The 23,584-nt window shown below is 37.4% G+C and overlaps 1 protein-coding gene across 2 annotated transcripts in view; it reads right to left on the minus strand.

Moving 5' to 3' along the window:
- Positions 1 to 21,254, minus strand: part of LOC104555463 (janus kinase and microtubule-interacting protein 2) — a 211,451-nt gene extending 190,197 nt beyond the window's left edge. The window contains exon 1 of one of the 2 annotated variants that reach the window (XM_061992934.1): positions 21,154 to 21,254. The gene's annotated coding sequence lies outside the window, so the exon portion shown is untranslated. Of the gene's footprint in view, positions 1 to 16,400; positions 16,422 to 21,153 lie in introns of those variants that run through there. The other variant, XM_061992935.1, reaches the window with a different exon arrangement.
- Between the last annotated feature and the right edge of the window lie 2,330 nt (positions 21,255 to 23,584).

A 23,584-nucleotide genomic window follows, 5' to 3' on the forward strand; every position in this document is an offset into this window, starting at 1 on the left:
GATGCTAATCACTTAAGCAAAGTGGAAAACCCAGCCATCATCCCTTCCTTTTCCCTCTCTACACAATACTCTGCAGAAAAGAGGCAATAAGCTATATTTCTGTAATTACGATTGCCTAAAAGGGCATCTCCACTTACTACAGCTCTAAATCCTCTTTTGTAGCTCAGTTCTGTATTTAAAGAATTCAAATAAAAGTTCTTTTTCATTAAAAAAATGAAGCAGGTGTCTTTTTAGGATGCAACTGGAAGAATGTGTTGTTACACAGTTATAAAGTTTGCAACACTTGCCCAACAAATGACTGATTCATTATTCTCCGGTAAGGGCTCCCAACATTAGTTGAGACATCTAGGTCCTTCCCTAAGGACCAATAAATCTTTAATTATTTCATACAAAGTGACCTAGTTTCAATAGGTAACTGGCATTCTATGATGTTTTATATGAGGATTATTTCTGATTTGAACAAAGGACTGCTACAGCCACAGAAAAGGACCCTACCTCTTCCTGTGATTGTACTTCTGAGCAAAAATTTCAGTAATGGCATTTCTAAAGGCAGCCAATTAAGCAGCCTATGTTAGCATGACACACATATTGATTTGGTCCCCTTTAGAGACACAGATTGGGTTAAATGCAGGTGAACAGTGACCAGTTTAGCAATGAAAAATCCATAATAACTTGGAAAAATATAAAACCTGAGCTACAGACACATAAACTTGGACATTTGCAGATAGGAAGTTACTGGGCAGATATTTTAAGAATCACACCTCCGGATTTGGGCAATGCAACATCTTTGTGAATACAGCCTTTCCCTACAGCTTCACTAAACTAGCACCTCCTGGTGGTCATAAAAGTATGACCTGTTGCTGTTGCTTCAGTTTGCAAACACCTAGTCAGTCCATCACCTTGCCACTGATCTCAGCTTTGCAGCAGCACATACTGCCAGAGCTGTGCAGGACCCAGCATAGAAGCAGTGAAAACAAACTTCAGCAAGGGCTGCTGTAAATCATCAATGACTAAGTCAGTTATCAACCTGTTGCTCTTGTGGAAAGTGGTCATGAAGAACACAAGAAGCAAGCAGAGGAATAGGATACAAGAGACGAATATGTACCTGAAGAAAATATAATCTTGGCAGAAATTTCTAGTCAGTGATATCTGAGGCAATCCCTAGAAGGATGCACAGGGAGAGTGCTCATTCCGTCCCTGCAGTATGCCACAATTAAGGCTATAGTTTCACTAATACTTTATGCCAATGTAAATCTTAAAATTAAAGAATTCTGTCCCTACCTTGAGCCAGCACAGCTGTGGTAAGCCAAAAGAAAGAATCAATCCAAGCTAAAACTGAGACATTTTCATTTCTCCATACCCTTTATTGCTCACTCTGAGACAATTCATCTCATAATCTGAAAAATGCTGGAGCTGGCACAAAGGAGAGGTTGGCAGAGAAAAAGCGTCTGGGCTTTGGCAACAGAGTTGGAAAACCTCTTTCAATCACAGTGCTGGTTTCCAAAACTTTTAAGAAATTAAGGCCTAAATTGTACTGAAAGACCACTTCCACCTTCTTCATCTACTTCTGCCTACTGAACACAAGATTTTAATGTCCTACAGCTCACCTGATTTTTTGAAATTTAAAATTTAAAAACATATAGTCAAATAGATGTGATCATTTTATCCCAGCTATTTAGAGATACTCAGTGATGTCTGACAATATAAAAATTAGACATAGCTATAAGAAAATAAACTTTACATCCAATGACTGATATTGATAATATTTTGATTTTACATGGAGTTCCTCCCTCTATGCAAAAGAGACATTGTCTATTCATTTTTATTTAAAGGAAGAAATTAAGACCATTTAAACTACTCTCAGCTCCAAAATAATACTAACATGTGCATCATCTTCCTTTTACAGCCACAATAAATAGGTGCATTTGACAAATAATGGCTTTTTAAATCATCTAAAGTGGTACAGACAGTTCCCAAGAATTCCCATTGTTATCAGACCTTGAACTGTTTATTAGAAATGCTGCAGAGATTTCTAGAAAGAGGAAAGACTAAAGAAAAAGAACAAATCTAATTTGTTTGGACACTGGACAATATTCTGCACATTGTGTTGGCTTTCCAATACCTGCAATATCTTTATAGAATAACATAAAGCAAAACTAAAGGGATATTTGAAAAAGTTGATATGACTTGACATGACGCAATAATGATAGAAATGGGCAGATGCTGGAGATAAGTAAGACAGGGCAGAGACAGACAAGTTCTGTCTCAGAAATAGACCTTTAAATAATTAAACTTTATTGATTTAATATCCTTCTGAAAAGATAAACTGAAAAAGATTCTAATCAGAACATTACTATGGGATGGTCCCCTTCTCTGGCAACAGCAAGCAAATGGGAAGCTATTGCTTTGAGAGAACAGGGCAGGGAATGGAAGCCAACAGTTGGACCTATGAAATACTGAATGTCATTTATGAACAAACTTTTAGTTCTTCTATTGGAAGAAGAATTTGGGTTAGTAACAAATAATTTTAAAACTGCCTTGTAACAGTGCATATATGTTTAGATACTAAGTAAAATTCCTTATGAATTGGGTTTTTTGTAGATCTTTCTGGAAACTATCGGGAAAAACATTGTGAAGTAAAGCATTATTATAAAAATAAGGCTGTAGTTGTTCACGAAAAGTGGTTATTTACCTTTGCATTCTTACTGGGAAATTTAATATATATTCAATTAAAGAAATATGGCATCAATAAAATAATTTTTATTACTCTTCTGAAAATAGAATCAAAGATAAAGGATTATTACCAATGTCTATTCACTTTCACTTATTCGGCATTAATCAGTTTCCAAAGTTATTCTTAAGCAAGAAACATTTAAAGCAAGAAAGCTGAGAGAGGCTAGATGTCAGATGCAAATACTGTCAGATAGTAAAAACACCTTGGTCGTCACAATTAAGCCAGTACAGAAGGATAGCTTAGTAAACAAAATGCAAAACCAAGTTACACAACAGTACCCTGGCTTTAAATATTGACATGTGGCTGTCTGCTGTGTCAGGAGAAGGCAAAATTAAAAAGTGAAAATTATAAGTCTTTATTTAAAATCTCAAAGTGTAAACCTTCAAATTTAGCTATTTGGAAATTACAGGCCTATGCTGTCATTCCTATCATCTGTTCTGGTTAACTCAAAAAAAATGCATTCATCTCCTTAGGCCAGCCCAGATCACATCAGTACTGCCAAATGTCTGTGTCATACACAGTAACTAAATTGCCATGCTCATTAATATGGATCTAATTCAGTATCATTTTTGCGTGTATACAAAGAAAATTCTTTCACCTCATTGGAGTACTTCCTTATGAAAAATAAAAATCATTCTTTCCTTTGTGCTCTTCTTGTTTGTAGGTCTTCCTCCTCCATCATCTTTCTTTTTTAAGTTTACTATTATTATTATTCTTTGACTTGTTCTCTCCCTTTTCACCTGGTAACTGCAGTTTCATTTATCTCATTTACGTCTCTAGTTATACGACTTCACTAAAATCAACTATTAATTTGAGTAACAACTATAGCGAAGATTTACAGATGCTCTCTCCTAATCACTACACTAAGACCGAAAATTCATGTGCTGCTAGGAACCACCACATCAATTCAGATGGGTTCAGCCCCATATAGCAAAGTGTCCTGCCTCCAACGATGGCCACAGCTGCCAACTCAGAGACAGTCAAGAACAGAGCATACATTTATAATAGCATTTCTCATAACCTAAATCATTATATATACATGATGCACAGTGAGTAAGCCAAGACTTCTAACATGGAAGTTACCATCCAGTAAACGTAAAGCATTTAGTAACCAACTAGGGCATGCAATAGCAAATCGATGCATTACATCTGCACATTCTTCTGTCTGGGAAATTCCAGATGAAAATTCAGCTGCTCTATCGCTGGTGGCCTTACAAACCACTCTCTTACAGTACCTCTATGCATTTTCTAAGTTAAATATAAAGTTTGTGAATTTGCACTCCATTTGTATCACATTTCTAACAAATCTTGTAGAGTAAATAATTTAAAAGATAAAATAGATACAGTGACTTCTGACAGAAGTTATTTTATAAGAACACCTGCAAAATATCTTGTTCACAAGAGAGATGCTGAATTCCTTACACATTACAGAAGGCAATTTGAGTTCATTCACATACTACAAAATAAAAATCATTTTTTTATGTGAAAATCACTATTACAATACTTATCTCTGGGGGGTCTACCGAAGTATTAAACACATACCCAAATACACTAAAGGGAGCATCAGTTACTGTATGGGTTGAAAAGCAATCAATTTCATGGTTAATCTGGTCAAAGTAGTTTACTAAAAGTTTTAACTACTATTATTACTTGGAATTCCAGAAATGCTCAGAGAAGCTAGCAGAAAATGGGAGTGCTCATCACATAAATACGCTGTCTTCATCTAGGGATAAAAATCACAGCTGTTAGAATACTACAAGGGATGCATCCATATGAAAAAAAACACAGCCATTATCTATAAAATCACCTAAGCTGGTATAGATAAAAAGCTCAAAGAGAGACAGGCTCAAACTAGCAAAGCTACATCTTGTTAAAGCATATGTTGCCTGCCTACAACACTTTTAACACATGCTAGAACATACTGGATGCATTATCACATTTATTGCCTTGACAACAAAGCTAGAACTAATAATACAGGGTAGTCCTTGTTTGAAAGAACTAAGATTCAAGGGGAAGCAAAGGAAGTATTACCTGTATTTTCAGATGTGATATGAGGCATTTTTCTGAGAAGCAAACAAAAAGCCAAGATTGTTTAAAATTTGCTAGTTAACTAGGAGAATAGGTGATTCTTCATGAGTCCTTCACAATTGCTGTTCTGTGCTGCTTCACAGATTTTGCCAAAGGAAAAGTAAGGAAATCTATTTTAAATAAAAATAGATAAAAATAGATAAAAAGCCAGTTTGAAGTCAATGGAAATAGAACGTTGCAATAACTAAGTCTATTTGTCCCCTATAAGTTTTAAAATAAATATTTTCTCTGGTTCTGATCTTGGACTCTCTATTTAGGAAAGGTCTATTGAAAACATCTTCTAGTTAAGATGTATTTGGTGTCAAGTACTAAATTATTATTGTTATTTAGCAAAAAAAGTGTATTTGATTATTATTGTTCCAAGGTACTTTAGCTTCCTTCCATCAGAAAATCCTGAAGTGCTCTGAAAAAATTTATCAGTCAAAAATTTGTCCCACAAAATATGGGGAAGATTGTGGAAAACTGCAACATTGACCATTTTACAAGAGATATTTAAGCTAACAAGAAGCAGTCTTACTATTGGCTTCTATTCCTATTACTGACATTTTGGGAACTGAGCCCTTGCTTTTTACATTTCTGAACCATGACATAAGAACAACTTTATTTCCATCTTTAGAAGAGTTATAAAAACAGTGAGGTGTTTCTAACAGAAATACTCCAGTGTTGAACTGGGTTTGTTCTTTATATATCAAATACAACTTCCTCAGCTCCAAGTCTTTAAAATTAAGACTTATGGTCAATAAATAATTTCCTTTTCCTTAGTAAAGTGAGGAGTGCAAAATTAATTCTTTGTATGTCCTCACCACCTTGCTAATGTAAACCCTCCGTTTAGAACGCAAGAATGTACGAAAACCAGCAAATTTACTGCATGCAATGAATTAATAGAAGGACTTTGATTCCCATCTACCTTTTTAAAAAACAAAACAAAAAACCAAAACACAAGTTGAGTGCTTGAACATATAACTGGACAGTACTTGGTGCACATGGCATGACCTTATCATACTTGTACAAGTTTATCTGAGAAAAAAAAATAAGTGGCATTATGAATACATAACATGCTTTTCATGCCTAGATAAGGCTTTCAGTCAGGCCAAACCATGCTCATTTCTCAACGTGCACATGCACCTCTGGCAGATGTGACACTGACTTCATATTTGGAACTGAACATAACTTTACCTCTGGTGTATCCCCACATGTTCACAGATGAAAAGGAATGCTACACTAAGAAACACAACTCAGATGGTGTAACAGACAGAAGTTGAAGACTTCAGCACTGTCAAATGTGTTGCTGCTTACCCAACAGCCAATTGATACTGATGCTGTCAGAATGGACTGCTCAGTGCTACACCAGGCTTTTTAGGACCAGCAAATTAAATGAAGGCACTGACAAGAATTTTTTCAATCTATATGACTGATGTGTGTAACCAGTGATATGTACCAGTCCACACAAACACACACACATTCATCCTGCCAACTATAAGAAAAAAATGAGGCCTTACAGAGAAATTGTAAAGACAGTTTGTCTAAAAACTAAACTCTCATGTTAGAAAAGGTATTTGTGGGTCTTGGTTTGTTTGAGGTTTCTCCAGTCTTTTGAGCAGAAATGAGAAACTGATAGATAATGTCCCTAAAAAAAGGTGTTTATAAATAATGATACAATAAGTTATTATAAAGTAGTAATACAAAATAATATTCAACATCTTGCTACGGAATACTGAACATTGCCTCTAGAAGCCTATTGATCATTTTAATGGAAACACATCAGTTCTAGAAAAGAGGCCAAGGGAATCTATCAAGGAAAACATGTCCCTTTCTCTCTTTGTGACTGTAATATATTCCAAAAGCCTATATTTTAATTGCTAGATTTTTATAGCTAGCATTACCTATACTTTTACTGAAGTAGCCTTCAAGATTATAGCCTAAAGCAGAAAAAGGAAGAAATTCTTTTTATAAGTTGACTAAACAAAAAAATACATTGATGTAAAGTGTGTTATATATATTTATATATATTTCAAGGTTTTTTTTCCAATCTGTCTAGTTAATTAACATTTCAACTCATTAAAAAATCCCACCCTAAATAACACCAATTAACTCACAATATATTCCATGAATTTTATTTATGTTTCCAATGTCTTGTTTTTAAGCATAGCACTGAAAAGCCAAACAAATCAGATTATTACTGTCAGTCAATACAGGCTGACTTTATGGTAGTCACAGATTAAACTACAGAACTATATTTAACCTGAGAAGATAGGGTCTCATTTATGTAATCCTGCTTTAGGAGCTTCTAATGAGTTACTGCATCCTAACCCAGATATGCCTGCCAGCAAGTTCCCTGATTTTTCATGCCAACACAATGATGAGAGTACAATTTTGTTGTAAAAATTACTGCACAGAACAAAGAACACTCTTGTTAAATGTTTTGATTGTCAATATAATCAGTAACCTAAAAATAAACCTGCCTAATTTAATTCATCCTTATAACACAGCTTTATTTTGATTTATATCATATTTGCTATATAGCCATGCTCATAGTGTTACTGAGAGGTTCCTGAGGGAAGGTATAAGTAGTCAATGGAATTAGGTAAGCAAAGAAATTGATAAGCTCTTCCCCATTAGGGCATTCACAGAGAGTGCAGATGCCTACGTTTACAAGTTAATGAACACATGCAGAAATTACTCAAAGATGCTTGGGATCTCAAATTATATATTGAGTTATTATCACAGTGGCAAGAATGCTCATCCATCCTGGAGACATCTTCATCTTTCAGAGCACCCACTGGGAGCTGAGCTTCCCTAGCTGAGAATCCTGGCCACCTGTCCTGCAGACACATATGGCACTTGGGGATCAGCAGCGGCCATGGTGAGTGTCGGTCACTTCTAACATCTGCCAACTGATCAAAAGTGGCATTAATGAAATTCTAAAAGGAGCTAAGTTCACTCCTGCATGCTGAAAAACAGCTGTAGTGACAAAAGGTCTGCATAAAAAGCAAGACATGAAGATTATAGATTACAAAATGGAGCAGGGAAAAGGATGAAGCTTTTCAGAACATGGTTTTTGACCCAAGTCACCTACTGTAAACACCTTGCCAAATACAATCATCGTGTTGTTTGAAATCAAGTACAACATGAAATGTAGAACAGAAATATAAGAAACAACAACAGGAATAATAAAACAGCCAAATACAAACAGAAGATAAAATTATGAATTCATCATTATGAATTGTCATTGCATTACATGCTTCAGTGCCTGTTGTTTCTAGACTTGGCCATATTTAAATGGTTGTTGGCTTAAAGAGCATATCAATAAATGATCAAAATGCAAAAATAATGTACAGAAATAGTTTGATTTTCAGTGGCACTAGTTGCTTTTTCTTTTTTTTTTTCATTTTACACTGTGTTTGCTAATACAGTATACACAGGAAAAGCACTAAAAATACTGTCCAAAGATATATAGTTTCAGATCATCACATTTTCTCTGGAGCACTGAGATGCTTTTCTCTGTTGCCATGTCAAGTCCACAGATTTCAAAATTCAGAGAACAGTAAGTATACCAGGAATTAAAACATGGCATTCCCAATGTCAAATGAGGTCAATAGACCATAAACATAGCATCTTGTCTTTAAACCCTAATCATTTCCCTGCAAAGCTAAGGCTATAGTCCAGTGAAAAGTTCTTGCACTAATTTAACTCTTAAAAAAAGAAACAATGAGATCCCTCAAATAAAAATAGTTTCCTTTTATTTCACTTAAACATGTTACAAAAAAAAAAAAAAAAAAAGTGTGATGAGAAGAAAAAAAACCCAAATAATGGCTTCATTTTAGTGAAAAAAGAACAAAATGCAAAGCTTAAAGGACAAAGGGAAGAGAAAGGGAGATTTGATGACTGGAAATATGAGCCCTTATTCCATACAAATAGATCAGATGATTTGTTCTGTGATGCGAATGCAATAGAATATGAGCATTTCTTCCACCATATAGTGCCCCTATCATTTAGAGGCTGTTTCTGCACCATGAGAATGCAATGAAAACACTTTGTATAATGCAACCTGCCTCGTATCCAAGCTTTTTGTGAAGACTTTTGATGCCAGGATTTCTTCCCTTAAGCTACCATCCAAAACAGGGAAACCTGCCCTTTACAGAAGTGCAAAAGCAGTGTGAAAAGTAAGTAGAAGATAATTCTTTTCTCATTCCACATTCAGTAAGTCAACTGTTACTTTCTAGCCTTCCAATTTAAACAAAAAGTAGTAGTTAAATGTATCTCAAAAGTTACAATATTGTATACTGCCTTGGATCTATGGTAATTTCAGTATTATGTTGGTTGTTCATGGGAAACACTAACTTTAATGTAGCTCAGTCAGGGAGAGAGGGAAACATGAATCCTATTTCATACTTGGTCATTGAGATGGATTTTACCTTAAGGGCCAGATGCTGAACTATCTCACAAGCCCCATTCAGCTAGGGCTTTCTGTATATCATATGTTGCACAATGAGGTGAAAGGTTGAGAAGGAAAATCTAAAGATATTTTATAAATGTTCCTCTGATAAATTCCAAGACTAATTTTTATCATTCTTCCCAAGCTCATGAAAATCAATCTATATGGCCAAGAAGCAAATAATAGAATTACCAAAAAACCTGACATTAAACAACTTGGCACATAGACTGAGCCTCAAACTCTGAATAAAAAATTTCTAACATGTTTAGAATGGTGATTATACTTATCCAAAGAGAAAAAAAGAAAAATAAAAAAGTAAGCTAACTAAAAGCAAACTCAGAAATTAGAAAATAAGTAGCTTGCTATTAACAAGATAGAAAAAAATGGTCACTTTTCTTAGTGGAATTAGAATTCAGGAAAAGATAATTAAACAAAAACCCTGTAAATTCTCTCCAAATTTGAATTCATCCAACACGACACAATCTTCAAGTAGAAGGCTGATGTTGAATTTGGAAAGATAAATATCACGTTTAGCAGCAGCAACAATTATTATAAAAAGTATTTATTTGGCATTATACAGGTAAATTTAATGGCATTATAACATTTATAAATAAAATGCATATGAAGACATAATATTGATAAAAGTGTACTACACAAATGCATGTGCAGATGGTCAGTACAGACTGAAATATGTATTCCATCCTACAGAGACAGATAATCTCAATGGTAGAAAAGAAGTAATTATGGGAAAAGGAAAAGCTGAAATTCAAGTTACATAGAAGGCTTGGTGCTTCATGACTAGAGAAGGAAGAAACCTTCAATAACAGAAATTATGGTATGAAAGAAGAAGTATAAACTAATTATAAAATAATATGTAGATTATTGTATGGAGACATGAAACATCTGAATTTAAATTCTACTTATCAAAGCTAGAATGAGTTTTAGCCATGTTAGAAAACACAAAGCTGAGCTCCAACATACATACAGATCAATATTTTGAACATGGTATTTTGCTTCTGGCTCAGTATCTCATGTAGATAAGTGACAAAAGCCATTTATTCCTTTTCTGATATGTAGATAGGCAGAAGGATAACTAAACAACTACCGGTTTTGAGAACTCTGCTTTCTGCATTATCAAGAACAGGATGATAGTTTTGTCTCCTTGACACACTTCCACAGAGCATTCCAAACACAGAAGCTGCAGATCAAACTCCCCTGACATTAAAAGTTGAAACAAACTTATATACAGAGACTATTACTCCCCACCTATATATTCAGGAATGGAAGCAGAGAAATTCTGACCCAACTTGCAGATTGTCTGTTAGTTGCAGTGACGTAGGCATCAGTTCTGAAATGCATTGCACAGCTTCACTGCAGGCATACACAAGGCAAAATGAGGCAAACACAAGTCTGGCCACATAATGCAGGTCAAAGCTCCCGTGCAACCCATTGTCATTGAAATGTTTTGGTTTGGCTTTTTTTTCTTGCAATAAAAAAATGTTTACATGTTTTTGAACACAAACACCATGGCATTTGCCCATCTACTCCAGCATTACAAAACCTGAATAAGATAGGCAAAATTTCATTGAACTGCTTAAGTAACAAAGCTCTGATATTTAATGTATTTGCTTAAAACTGTAAATTGCCAAAATCAAAACATTATTTTAATCTGACAGTCCCACTGAGATTTTTCACTGCACTGCAAGCTTATTCTAAGCTGTTTATGAGCACAAATACTACTAACAGCATGCAGGAAAAAAAAATGTCTCAGATTGAGACCCAGCTTTGAAAGTCAGCTTTGCCATTGTTATAGGTCAAAGCTTCATTTTCACATCTCCACAAGTACTACCTAATCCAGCTTGAAGCCCAAACAACAGAACCAAGGGCTGACAGTCTTCAGTGCCACTCTACGGCCCTGTAACCTAGTATTTTCTGTAATTCCTCTCCCATATTTCTCTTGGGCTCAGATATTTATTAATTTATATGAATTCATATGGTATTTAAGTCCTCAGCCACATAGTTGGCACCATTTTTCCAACATCCTGCTTATCTGTGTCAAAAAAAACTTGATACTGCAATGCAGAATGATATTAGCTAATCAGAGAATCACAGTGCATATTGCTCCAATGTGATCTATAAGCTTTGATACAGCACAGAAGATGATGCTGGGATGTGCTTTAAAAATCTCAAAAGTGATAAAAACTCAGTAATGGATGGGATAAAGTCTCTGTAAAGAGATGTCAAGCCAGAGAGCATGGGGACAGAAGTGGCACTAGAAGAGACCTTGTTGGCAAGGAAAGAAGGAGAAAGGGAATAAACCAGGGAATCTGCGGTCAGAGAACTGTGAGTGGGTAATGCAGGACGGTATTTCAAAGAGAACCAGTTTTGCTGTCAGGTAGCAAATAGCATCTCAGCTGACCATACTGAAAATATTTACCTGGAAAAAACAAGGGGTGAAAACAAAAATCAGGAACTATCGGACTATTTTTAATAGAGGGGAAGCTACTAATGGTCACTGGATGCTTGTCCAAGAATTTCAACACATGGTTTAGAAGCCACATCTCTGCTCTTGATGTTTTGTTTAATCAGTCTGTAATACAATTTTTTTGTGCTACCCCAGAAAAGTCACAACACGGCAAGCTCCAGCATATTAAAGGTCTCTAATGTGGTTAAAGATTAACAGTTTAAAAGTTGAAGTTAAATCAGATTAAAGCCTATATTAAGAAGAGGCCTGCAGTTTGCTTCAAATGATTCAGAATCCAGTGAGGTAAACTTCCGCCTCCTCAACATTTGTTTTGAGATTAAATGTTTAGCATCTTTCCAACAGTGGCTTCTACAAATTTAGATGTTTGTTGTTTATTTTCCCCTGGAGCGGCATATGTGCTATTTGTGAGTTACAATGAGGACAGCAATGGCCATGATCACATTCCAATGATGTTTATATGCAGCACCTTCAGACAGATAAATGCACATGGCATACAGCGTTTTCTCCAGCCACTTTGGAACCAAGTAGAGTTTCACAAGCCACAGCAAAAATAACTAAGATGTTCTCAACGCGTGAAGAACAATCTAATAGAAGTTAAATCCTGCTTGCCAAAAACAGATAAGAAAGACCTCATCCAACATCTGAGGAAAAAAAAAATAATCAATTTTTAGACTTTACTCCAGATTAAAGAAGGATATATTTGTATTCAAGACCCCAAAACTATAGCAACTCTTCCCACGAGGAGACATAAAGCTGCTGCTCACAGTTGCAACGAGTGTAACTACTACTGTCAACATCTCTGCCTAGGCTAGTTCTAATGTCCAGTATAAACCAAGAACACAAGCAATGAAGTTAATGGTCGTATGGGTGAGGGTGCCATGTTACACAGATTGTGGTTGAGATCAGAATCAAACTAGTCAGTACCAAGATGGTTCTTATTTTTCTATTTAGAAACCTACAGCCCTTGCAAGAGAGAACACATGACAACATTTATATCACCTGTAGGGTAGGGTCTCCCTCAGGCAATATAAAACAGGAAAAAGAAGAAATGGATTTGTGTAATTCAAGAACTTTCAAAAAAAAAAAAAAAAAGAGTTTCCCATTGAACAGTTTCATTCCTAAAGAATATACCTAGGCCTTAATGATTCCTTCCACATATGAAGAAAAAAGTAAATAAAAATCACAAATCACTGAATGGTAGGAGTCAGAAGGGACCTCTAAAGATCATCTAGTCCAACCCCAAATGTTATAGAAAATGTTACAGAAATGAAAGAATATAGAGAACATTATAGAAAATTTATAGAAACCAAAAATATTATAGAAGAAAACAGACATGATTTCAACTGTGCAGAACATCCATTCCTCCATTATGAAAAAGCACACAGCAAAATAAGAACATGTAGCATTTTACCATCAACAAAGCTGCCTACATAGACGCCCACTCTTTCTTATTTTCTGTGTCACATTCTTTCAACTCATCTCCTTCTGCATCTTGCTCGCAATTATTGACTCAACTACTTTCCATACAGCTTCTTCAGACTTGTTTCCACAGGAAAACTCACCATAGAAAGTTATTCTCTTACATTATCCATTTTAATTTTTCCCTCTCCCAATATATTTATATACCAATAAAAATAATTTCCTTGGAAAATGGAGAGGTTATTCCAGGGTATCCAAAATCTGAAATAACTAGAGCAGGATAGCATTCAACAGATCTAAGCTTCACGCTGTGATGGATTCACACATTCGGTCCCATCTCCCAGTAAGGAGCTGTCAATTACTGCATTCCAGTGCATGACCATGGACTTTTTCCAGCTTCCTTAATCCACATGCCAGTTGCAGCTGATTGTAGCAGCTGAACCACTCATGCTTTTTTGCATCCGATGCACAGGAAATAGAAATACTAGACATGAAAAAGCAAATCTGCAGTATATTTTGCATTTTCTCCAGATAAGAATTACTGTTCTTGACATGATATTTAAGGCTCTGATTTACCAGTATCCAACAGGATTTTAGATTTACAGATCTAAATCTGTAAGAAATGCATGGTATTTATAACCTACAGTGATATGGAGATATCTCCCTCAATTTTTTAGATATCTCTCTGCTTTGTGTGAGGAAACAGCAAATAATTAGAATCTTATGTTGCTTTTGTGCTTGTTGAAGGATTCGCCTCTCTCAGTTCCTGGACAATCTATATTAATCTATATATTAAGTCCACTAAGTACTCTGATTAGAGCTTAGATACTGTTTAAATCAGACACATCTCCAATATAATGCCTCTTAAAGCTTAACCTGGAATTATGATGACATTATTTTATAGTGCAGGAATCTTCTGCTTCATCCAGTTATTCAGATATATTGTCTCCACAAACACATCTATCTATCTTTATGTTAATCCTTGAAGTATTTTCTGAGTGTATATTTGCAAATGCATACAAAAATTCTCTGCATTGATGATTTTTACTCTTAGAAACTACTGCTTCACTACCCAATAGCTGAATTCCTAAATAGCTAGCTAAACATACCAATTAAATCTAGCTCTGATTTATCTAACAATGGCTGTGGTCATGGTTCCTCACTGTGGTGCAGAAATAGCCATCTATGTTCTAGCCTAGAAGTCATCTAGGAAAGGCTAAGGTGAAAAGATGGGAAAAACAGAGAAAAGAAAAAAAGGTATTTCAGGCTTTCCTACATAGTGGATAATACCAAAACACAAAGTCTGCAAAAAAAACCTATATATACACAGAATCTTTTTCATTAACATAAAGACAAAGTCGGTAAAATAAACATATAGCTGAGTGACAGACAGCTTTGTATTTTACTGCAAGAAGTAGTAATGGTCCTGACTTCCTGATTGGTAGAATGCAGAATCTAAAAAACTCTCCAGCAATAGTAGCATATAATGACAATCCACTAAAAACAACCAACCAAATCTTACAAAAAAAACGAAACAAAAGCAAAAACAGCACCATAACAGAAGAAAGCATATAACGCGATGTTAGGACAAAAAGGAAATAGCCAGAAAATATCCACTTTTCAACTTCAACAATAACACTGGTTTAAAAATTGAAGAAGAAGGGTCCACCTAACCTTCCCAGTGAAGTACATACATCTTGAGTTCAGGAGCAGGAGCATCATCTTTAAGACTTCAACTCTTCTTAAAAATGCCATTTGAAATTGGTCAACAGATGCAAAAATTAGTCATAGTGGACCAAGATAGCAGAAGTTGTCTGTAGGAAGCCAGGCTACAGTAAATATAATTAAATTTATTTAGCAAGAGTTTGCCATTTCACTAAAAGTCTCAAAATCACCAGAAGATCCACTAACTGTTGGGGCACAGTATCCCATCCTCCTTCTCCACCCTTTGTGATAGTAGCCAAAGTCTCATGCCAAATCTAACGGGAAGCTGAAGTCTGCCTTCGTAATAACTTCCATCATTTTTATTAGTCAGCTGAATTATTTTCTTTTGCCATAGTGCAGATGGGTTTTCATTCTTATCTTAAAATGAGTAAATCTCAAAGAACATTGATGTAAGAAGCTGTAATAAAATGCATTTGCAAATCATTCTTTTTCATTTAAGAAATAGGAAGGAAAATATATGAGAGGAAAAATTACTGAATTCTTCTTTATGAAATAAAGGTCTGCTACAGTAAAGTTACAAGAGTATCATTATAATATAGTCTGTACTATAGTCTATAATATAGTCTATATTAACAAGTTTAGTGATAAATGATTAAGACACAATGTATTCTACAGGGAAAGGCCAGTGTGACTCAAAGCAGATCAACCTAGGGTAAAAACATTGTAAAAGTAGTGCTCTAGACCTTGATAGAGAAAAAGGTATATTCTTGGAGTTCCATCTCTCATTTCTAAGCAGTACTTGCAGTTTACACACTCAAATAGAATGAAAATCACAGTCTCACAAAGCAAAATCTCCACCCTAGAAATGTGTCCTGATTACTCTCAGGATACAAGTGCATCACATCGTCACAAGTATTTATTAACATGGAGAACAAGCCATGTCACCACAAGTATTTATTAACTTGGAGAACAAGCTTGTTCAGAGAATTAGGAGTTCACAGGAAAATAAAGCTTGTACCTTTGGATAGCAGTTCAAATGCAAGCTAGTGAGAAGAAATGCAAAATATTTGACACTTTCTTAGCATAAATAAAAGCAGTATGGTGCAGTAAATAAAGAGTTACAAGATGCTGGATATTGTTTTAGACAGCAAAGAGACGAAAAAGCAGCTGAAATAGCCTCACAATCACTGACATTTTGGAAAGTCTTATTAAAATGAAAATATGAAATGAAAATAGGTCTACTATTCTACTTCTATGAAAATAGGTCTACTTTAGATAGATATTCTTCATCCTTATCATTAAAGAAGGTATTTTTGGAAGAACCCAAGGAAGATTGCTCTGTAGTGGCTCACTGTTATTCTTACCATACAAATAATAACAATGATAATACTTCAGTTTCAATTACACCAACATGCCATGGCTTGCTTCATCTTAAAATATGCCAGCATTAAACTGGAGCGCATTATACCCATAGAGGAAAAAGAATTAAAATTCACCTCCTCACCTACACAGCGAAGTCAAAGCAACCAGATATGCAGACAGAGCCCATAACGAAGGCTGACAATCATATTTACCTTAGATAAAAAGACACCATTTATTGAGATTAAACCCCAGAAGTCACGAGTTTCATCTGCAGCACATGTTTAACATCGGTGCTAAATCAAAAGTGAAACTGCAAAATACAGCCGGGTGACACTAATGACACTTCCGTACTGAAGGGAAAGGTAAGAGCCGTGATAAGAGCAACTCAATAGGTTGTCAAAGACAACTGAAATGGAGGACAACTCTCAGTCGTCCATGAGGATGACAGTTAAGTCAAAATGGCACTGAGAAACACAAAAAATATGCTTTCTGAAACAGCTCCCATTTTCCTTAATTGAAAGTAGGGAGCTAGAGAACAGGCACAATACTGTTAAGGTGAACTGAAAACAAGAAAACTCTTTGAGGTTCCCTGCTCTGTTATGACAGATCCTGCTACAGTGGTGGCTACATCCAGCATCTAAAAGGGAACAAGTAAGCAACACATTAACAAATACACATTGAATTAGTAATATAAATAGCTCTTCTCTTAATTCTACGCTGATTACAGAACGTCAGGTCGTGGACTAAATATATAGGGTTTAAGACAACTGCAAAAAACAAGTAATATTTATATCAAAGATCTCTTGTCATCAGCAAAACAAACCAGAGATGCTCTTCAACCATCTTCCACTGAAAACAAAGCAAACCTGAAGCAAACCAAACCTGTATGGACTGTGCTTTTTGAGGAGGATATAACCAATACAAAAAAAGTCTATTGGCTTTTTCTAAGCATCTCACCATTTAAGTGATTTTTCCTTAACTTTAGACTTTAACTGCAAATAGTTTGTAGAAGTGAATCAGGTTATTTACCGTGTTATTAGGGCAGCACTAAAACAATTACATGTGACTATACGCTTATATGTTTTTATGTCATATGTATTAGGCATACCTCTCTTAAAACCAGAGGCTAGACAGAGATAAGAAATTAACACACTATATCTTTTATTGACATATAATTCCCATTGTGAACTGCTCACAAGATACACAGTGACTACAAGTTTTTCTGTCTAAAAAAACCAGGAAAAATAACAGCAAAAACAGTCTTTCACGTGGTATTCCTCATTACACCAATACCTCACCCACTCCTGTCAAACAGTTGTAGATGTGAGCATCACAAATACATGTGGCTCTTCATTTGCAGTTGTGCATGTGTTTGAGAGACTGTATGGTAAAGAAAGTATGCATCAAATTCAAAGTTAGCTGGGGAATTAAATCCCAGATCTATAAGCCTGGTATTGTCTTGGGAGGAAAAGGGGAAGACCTTACTTATCACAGCATGTAGCAGAGGCTTCTCTTAAGCTGACAATCTTAATAGGGGAATGAAGACATGGAATATTCCAAGTAAGGAAGTAAGCAACTGGCAGTTTTAGTGACCTCAAAGAAAGGCCTAAGCATTCCAAATGCTAAAAAACAGTTTTGTGAGTTATGATAGTGTGCAACTATGGAAGTGTCATTGAAAAAGAATGAGTTAAAAATCAGTTGAAACTACTACTGCCGCTCCATCTAGCCTCATTGAGAGTGAGTCTATACCATTTCATTGAACAACTATAACTATTTTAAAAGTTAGAGCTGGTAGTTTCTCATTTTAGAAAATCCTGTCAGAAGTTACACAGAAGTTACAAGTTGGAATACAGACAGAAGCCTTTCCGAGGTGGAGAAAACTCTCTTTTTTAGATCTTGAACTCACTATGTTACATTTTAACACATAAATATGACTGTGAAACTGATTTTCCAGTAACATTGGAATAAGTACCATAAACCAGTAACTGTTCTAAATCTGGTACTATTTTTTGATGAAAAACAAAAGAGATAGAATGTGTTTGTACATATAAATACACAAAGCTGTAATTAGGGCTGCATATTGTCCCATCAAAATAAAGCAGAATAGAATTAAAGTTGAGAGAAAAAAAGAAGAGTCAGGATTACAGACCAGAACATGAGTAAAGATTTAATGTTTCCTTGATGGCAGAGCAACCTTAGTTGAAAATGAATAAGTGGATAAATTGAGACACAGTAATCAGTGGTACATGTCCATATATCCTCTTAGAGGGAAGCAGTATGCAACCAACATTGCTTCTATACGAAGAGGCAATCCAACCTCACATTCTTCATTACTTTCTGTTCCCTGACATTTATTTAACAGTCAGCTCCATCTGGCCTTACACTGTCCATAAATGTAGGCCAGGCTCATTTATGTCCTCAATATACTTGCTACTCCTACATATCCTGTTTTCTATTGTAATCTAATCACAGTGCTCAACAGAAAAATAAAAATCTATACATGAAAATAACTGTAAACATTTAAATGCTGACATTTAAATAAGTACATTTAAAAGCAGAAACTGATACCAGAGCTGAGATAAACTGTAACAAAGATGGTGCTGGGCATGCAAATATACTATGGCAAATAAAAAGAGGGCTTGAACAAGATGAACCTCTAAGAGAAAAATCACTATGAGGAACCTCTATTCTATCACTGTATACTGAGATTAACATCTTAACAGAGCACATCTTTTCCAACTCAAGCCTCATTCTTACCTCCCGTTCAACCCATAGCCTCTTTTGAGGTTATTTCCAACTCCTGCGTTCCCATAACAACAATCTAAGACACTAAAGGAACATACATTTCAGTAGAGAGTATTTCCATAAAGAAAAAGAAAATAAGTCTTTATCTACATGAAGAAGAAGTTAAACAGATTGGGCAAATCTCTATACTAATGGCCTCTTACAGGACTAGTATCTCAGTCCATGGCTGACTTAAGCCCCAGTGCTTCAGTGAAGAAATTCAAGGGAGTAGTCTCCTTAAACTTGAAGAGCACCTCTCCAAACAGTCTCTCCACCCACTAGGAGAATCACCTCTTCTAGAAGATCCAAGATTCTCAGTAATTCTGTTGAAAACTCTTTCAAACGTATCTGTTCACTTCATAATAATATCCTCACTACCTGCATTCATCCAAAACCAAAAACACAAAACCCAGAAATACCCCACACTACCTCAAGTGCAAGAAACAAAGTCATCCCAATGGACCAAGAAATATAAACAGAGCAGAGAGAGAAAACAAATGTTCTAAACCCTACAGAGTATCACAATTGTATCAGTATTGTATTACGATAACTAATTTCGATGTTATTAACAGTAAGGCATTCACATTTTCAATGAATAAGAAAAGCACTCACTCAAAAGATAATTAAGCAGAATTTAAAAGTCTTCATAAAAACCTTCCTGCCTAAATGCACCATGAATAAATGTGTCCTACAGTCAGAAAACATTTTCAGTAGGCTTTGGAAGCCAACACAAAGCATAGTCACCCCTAGCCATATAAAACCTGAAACAAAAACTGACATCTCATGGAGATGAAACACAGCAGACCCTAATTAGCATTACAGAATCCCATTCCCACATAAGTACCTAGGCACAGCATGTTTACTGTCAGTGAGAGCAACCATGGAAGAAAAGATATTACTGTGTACGCACGATGGGTCCTAAGGGTAGGGCACAGATCTCAGGGAGCAAAAAGCATCTCAAAATTAAGTAAGAATTATATTCTTCCCCCTTAGAAAATTTGCTAGGATTTCCTCTGAATAACACTATTATTTTTAAAATAAATAAAAAATAGAAATAAATGCCATCTGTTTAAATTAACATGTTCTCTTAGTATTGGTTAATTAGACAGTATGGTACACGGAAGTCACCAGTCAGGTTAATTATCTATGACTGATAATCTGTAAATACCTCAGAAAAACAATTCTTGCCTGTTTGTTAATCCTGAATCCGTTCCATCCTCTCTCTAAACACGGATCCCACAAACCTGCAGTGATTCACGGGCTTTACCTGCTGAGGTAAAGAACTTTCCCCAAAATCCCACCCATTTACTAGGACAAACCAGTCTTAATGGGCAACCAATAAACCAAAATTACACTATGTGCAGATACTCCTCTCATCCAACCCCCTGGAGTGATCTCTTTTGTAGTGTTGCCATAGAAAATGGAAAGGAAGCCTCCAATTAGGGAAGAGGTCACTCTTAAGCAGAGATATTATGTAAATATCAGCCAGCCCGCACCCTGCAAAAAAAAATATAAAGGCCTCATCCTGCAAGCCCCTGAAGGGTGGGTCTCAGACCTGCTCTTAAGAGGCCCACGCCGGCAGGACTCGGGTTGTAAGAGCTTGTCAAAGCCCCGCTGACGGCCAGAGCTGCCCGCCCGAACGCAGGTAACGCCCGGGCAGAGAGAGAGAGGCGGAGCCCCGGCCGAGGCGGGTGCGGGATGTGCCGCACCGGGATTCCCCGCCACACTCCCCCCGCAGGCACCGGCGGTGGGGGTGGGGGAATGAGCGTGGGCAGCCCCCTAGGGCTCGGAGAGCTCTGGGACTCTCCCCACCGCTGATAGCTGGCGGGGGCTCGCGGGAGAGCCGGGGCCGGGAGCCCGGCCGAGCTGTCCCCTCGCTGGCAGGATCCGCCTCTGCCTCTCCCCGCCGGGGGACAGACATCGCCCAGCCCCGCCAAGGACCGGCCGCCCTTCCCGGGGCTTCTTTGCCCGTCAGGTCACTGGCACGGAGACGGGCACGGCCTCGCCCCACCGCGCGATGCACTTTTTCCCCCTGGGCACCTCGCACGATCAAAGTCTCCGAGAGCGGCGGCATCCTCCATCTATCTCTCTATCTTCCCATCTATCCTCCCTCCCTCCCCCACCCCATCCTCCGCGCCGCCTCCGCATCACCCACTCGTGCCTCCGGCCGCCGCTACTCACCCGCGCCGCTGCCGGCAACGGCGGTAGGGCCCCGCCAAGCACTCTGCCCCGCTCCTTCCCCGGAGCGACCCACTGGCGCGATGCGGACGGAGCGGCGAAGCACCGCCCGGCAGCCGCACCGCACCGTTCCGCACCTCCCTGCCGGCGCCGGGCTCCCTCCCCGGCTGTCACCGGCGGACCGCCCTCGGGAGGCGGTGGCCCCGCGCCGCGCCCCGCCGCCGCCCCGCCCCGAGCGGCGGCAAGGGAACGGGAAGGGATGGGGAAGAGGGGACCAGGGGTGTGGCAGGGGCAAATTGGGTCTTGGAGCATTCACCGTCATCGGTTTCCCCGGGACTCTGTTCCCGCTCCTGGAAAGTCGCACTGAGGCAAGCGGTGGGCGCAGAAGTCACTCCATCTCGAGTGAGATGAGTGTAACATCCCTTTACGCGGCGCGATGGCGCGACCGGTACGGACCCGTGCAAGTCAAGAATAGAGTGCTGAGAAGGATTAATCGATTTCATGTTTTATGGTACACCGTACCGTAGCACACAGGAATTAGACACGGGGCTGTCAGATTAGCTCAACTGCTAGCACTCCCTAGCCGTGCCAGACGGTTGTAAACCCTAATACCATTTAAAACCTCATTATTTTGTTAGAGTGGAACAGAATAGCTGCTTGAGGCTTCCAAGCCCAGGCTTTGCGGGTTTCAAACCAGGCTGCCTCTTCTGTGGTGCCATACATTGGCTTCGAACGTGCCTTTGTTAAAATGCAGTTTGCAAGTATCTTTCTGATGATCTAGATTCAGTGAATTTGGCCCTGTGAATGCAGCAGAAATTTATTTCTGTTAGCTAAATACTAACACCTCAGGGAGTGAGAATGGTCATAATCATTGGCTTGATGTTAAGTTGCTGACTAATGCAGTATTTGTGTATAGAGGCCCAGGATGACACGGAAAATAAAAAGTTTTACCATTCTATTTGTGATTTTTGGTTGTTGCTGCTGGGGTGTCTGGTCTCTCCTTAGTTTAATTTTACAAGATAGATATAGGAAAATAAATAGATAGATTTGAAAGAATTGCAAATACAAGAAATACATGTCTGTCACGAAACATGCTCAAAGAAAAAGGTTGATGGGGGTCAACAGAAAGACAGCTCTGGGCTGCAACACAGAAATTTGATATGAAGGTGCCAGTCTAGTGGATAAAACCATGATGCTATTGATGGCCAAATCAAATGTTTCTCATACAAATTTGAAGTGGAACACAAAGTTCAACACTATAGGCAATTACATAGTCAGAACCACCTTTTGAGACCCAAAGGAAACATGCATTGCTGGGCAGTGTAAAGCAATGTTTAAACAAATATTCCCGAAGGGAATCATTTCAAACAGGAGCTAAAGTAGTTCTTGTACCCAGAATAACTCTTCTATAGAGAAAATACTGCTTTTGATTTCAAAACCAATAAGAATCAAATGTCTTGGCTGGTGTTAATTACTTCATTTAGTTTGTTTGTTCCGTTTGCCAAGGCAATTTCAGGTATAAATGTTTGTAGCTGTTTGACCTTACAAAATGTCAACACATTTATTAGTGGCTATGTTCCAAGTCTGGATTTACAGAACCAGAATAAGCAGCTTGTTATTCTTTAGCTGCTATCTAACTGTTCTTTACAGGAATAGAAATTTTGGGCCTTAGTTCAGTCCCTGGTCAGGGAGAGAGGAAACTAGAGCTCTTAAATAATATATATGACCTTACATTAGTGTTGTCCCTTGTGCAAGGATGCAGTGGTGTATTCTGAAGAAAGGCAGGATATTCTGTTTAGGATTTGCTTACAATGGGCTGGTGAATAGGGTTGTTGTACCTAAACTATTTTCTTACCTTATTAAATATTTTTTGCTTGAAAGCACTTTATAAATAAGAAGGTGAAATGTACAAATTGGCCAGCCCAGTGTTTTTCAATACTTTTCATTAATAAACAGTTTACATATGTTGGGTTTTGTTTAAACATTTGATTGGGTCATCATTTTCTTGTCTGCACAAAGTAAAACAGATTAGCTTCCTATCAGACATGGTTTTATAACCTACTATTCCCTTCAGCTGGAGAGAAACTGTCACTTTGTGAACCCTGGAGCATGCTTTGGAGAGCATGTGGCTCCACTGATGTTTAGATGCTGAGAGACCCATTGCGCTGTCTACACTGCACAAATGTGCTGTAAAGATGATCCTATCCCCAAAGAACTGATGCTATTAGCACACATGGAATATCCAAGAGGTTGGAATATTGAATGAAAGTAAAGATTTAAAGTCTGACCTGTCTGTTTGTTCACATCACTATTGTATCTTGCTGTAAGAAAAGAGGGTCCTGCAAGACTTGCCTAAGTTCACACAGGAATCCTGTGGGTCAGCCAGATATTAATCCTGATATATCCTAGTAACTGTGTTGTTCCTGATAACGTT

The sequence above is a fragment of the Colius striatus genome, chromosome 3, assembly GCF_028858725.1.
Source record: "Colius striatus isolate bColStr4 chromosome 3, bColStr4.1.hap1, whole genome shotgun sequence".
In the NCBI taxonomy this organism is placed as follows: domain Eukaryota; kingdom Metazoa; phylum Chordata; class Aves; order Coliiformes; family Coliidae; genus Colius; species Colius striatus.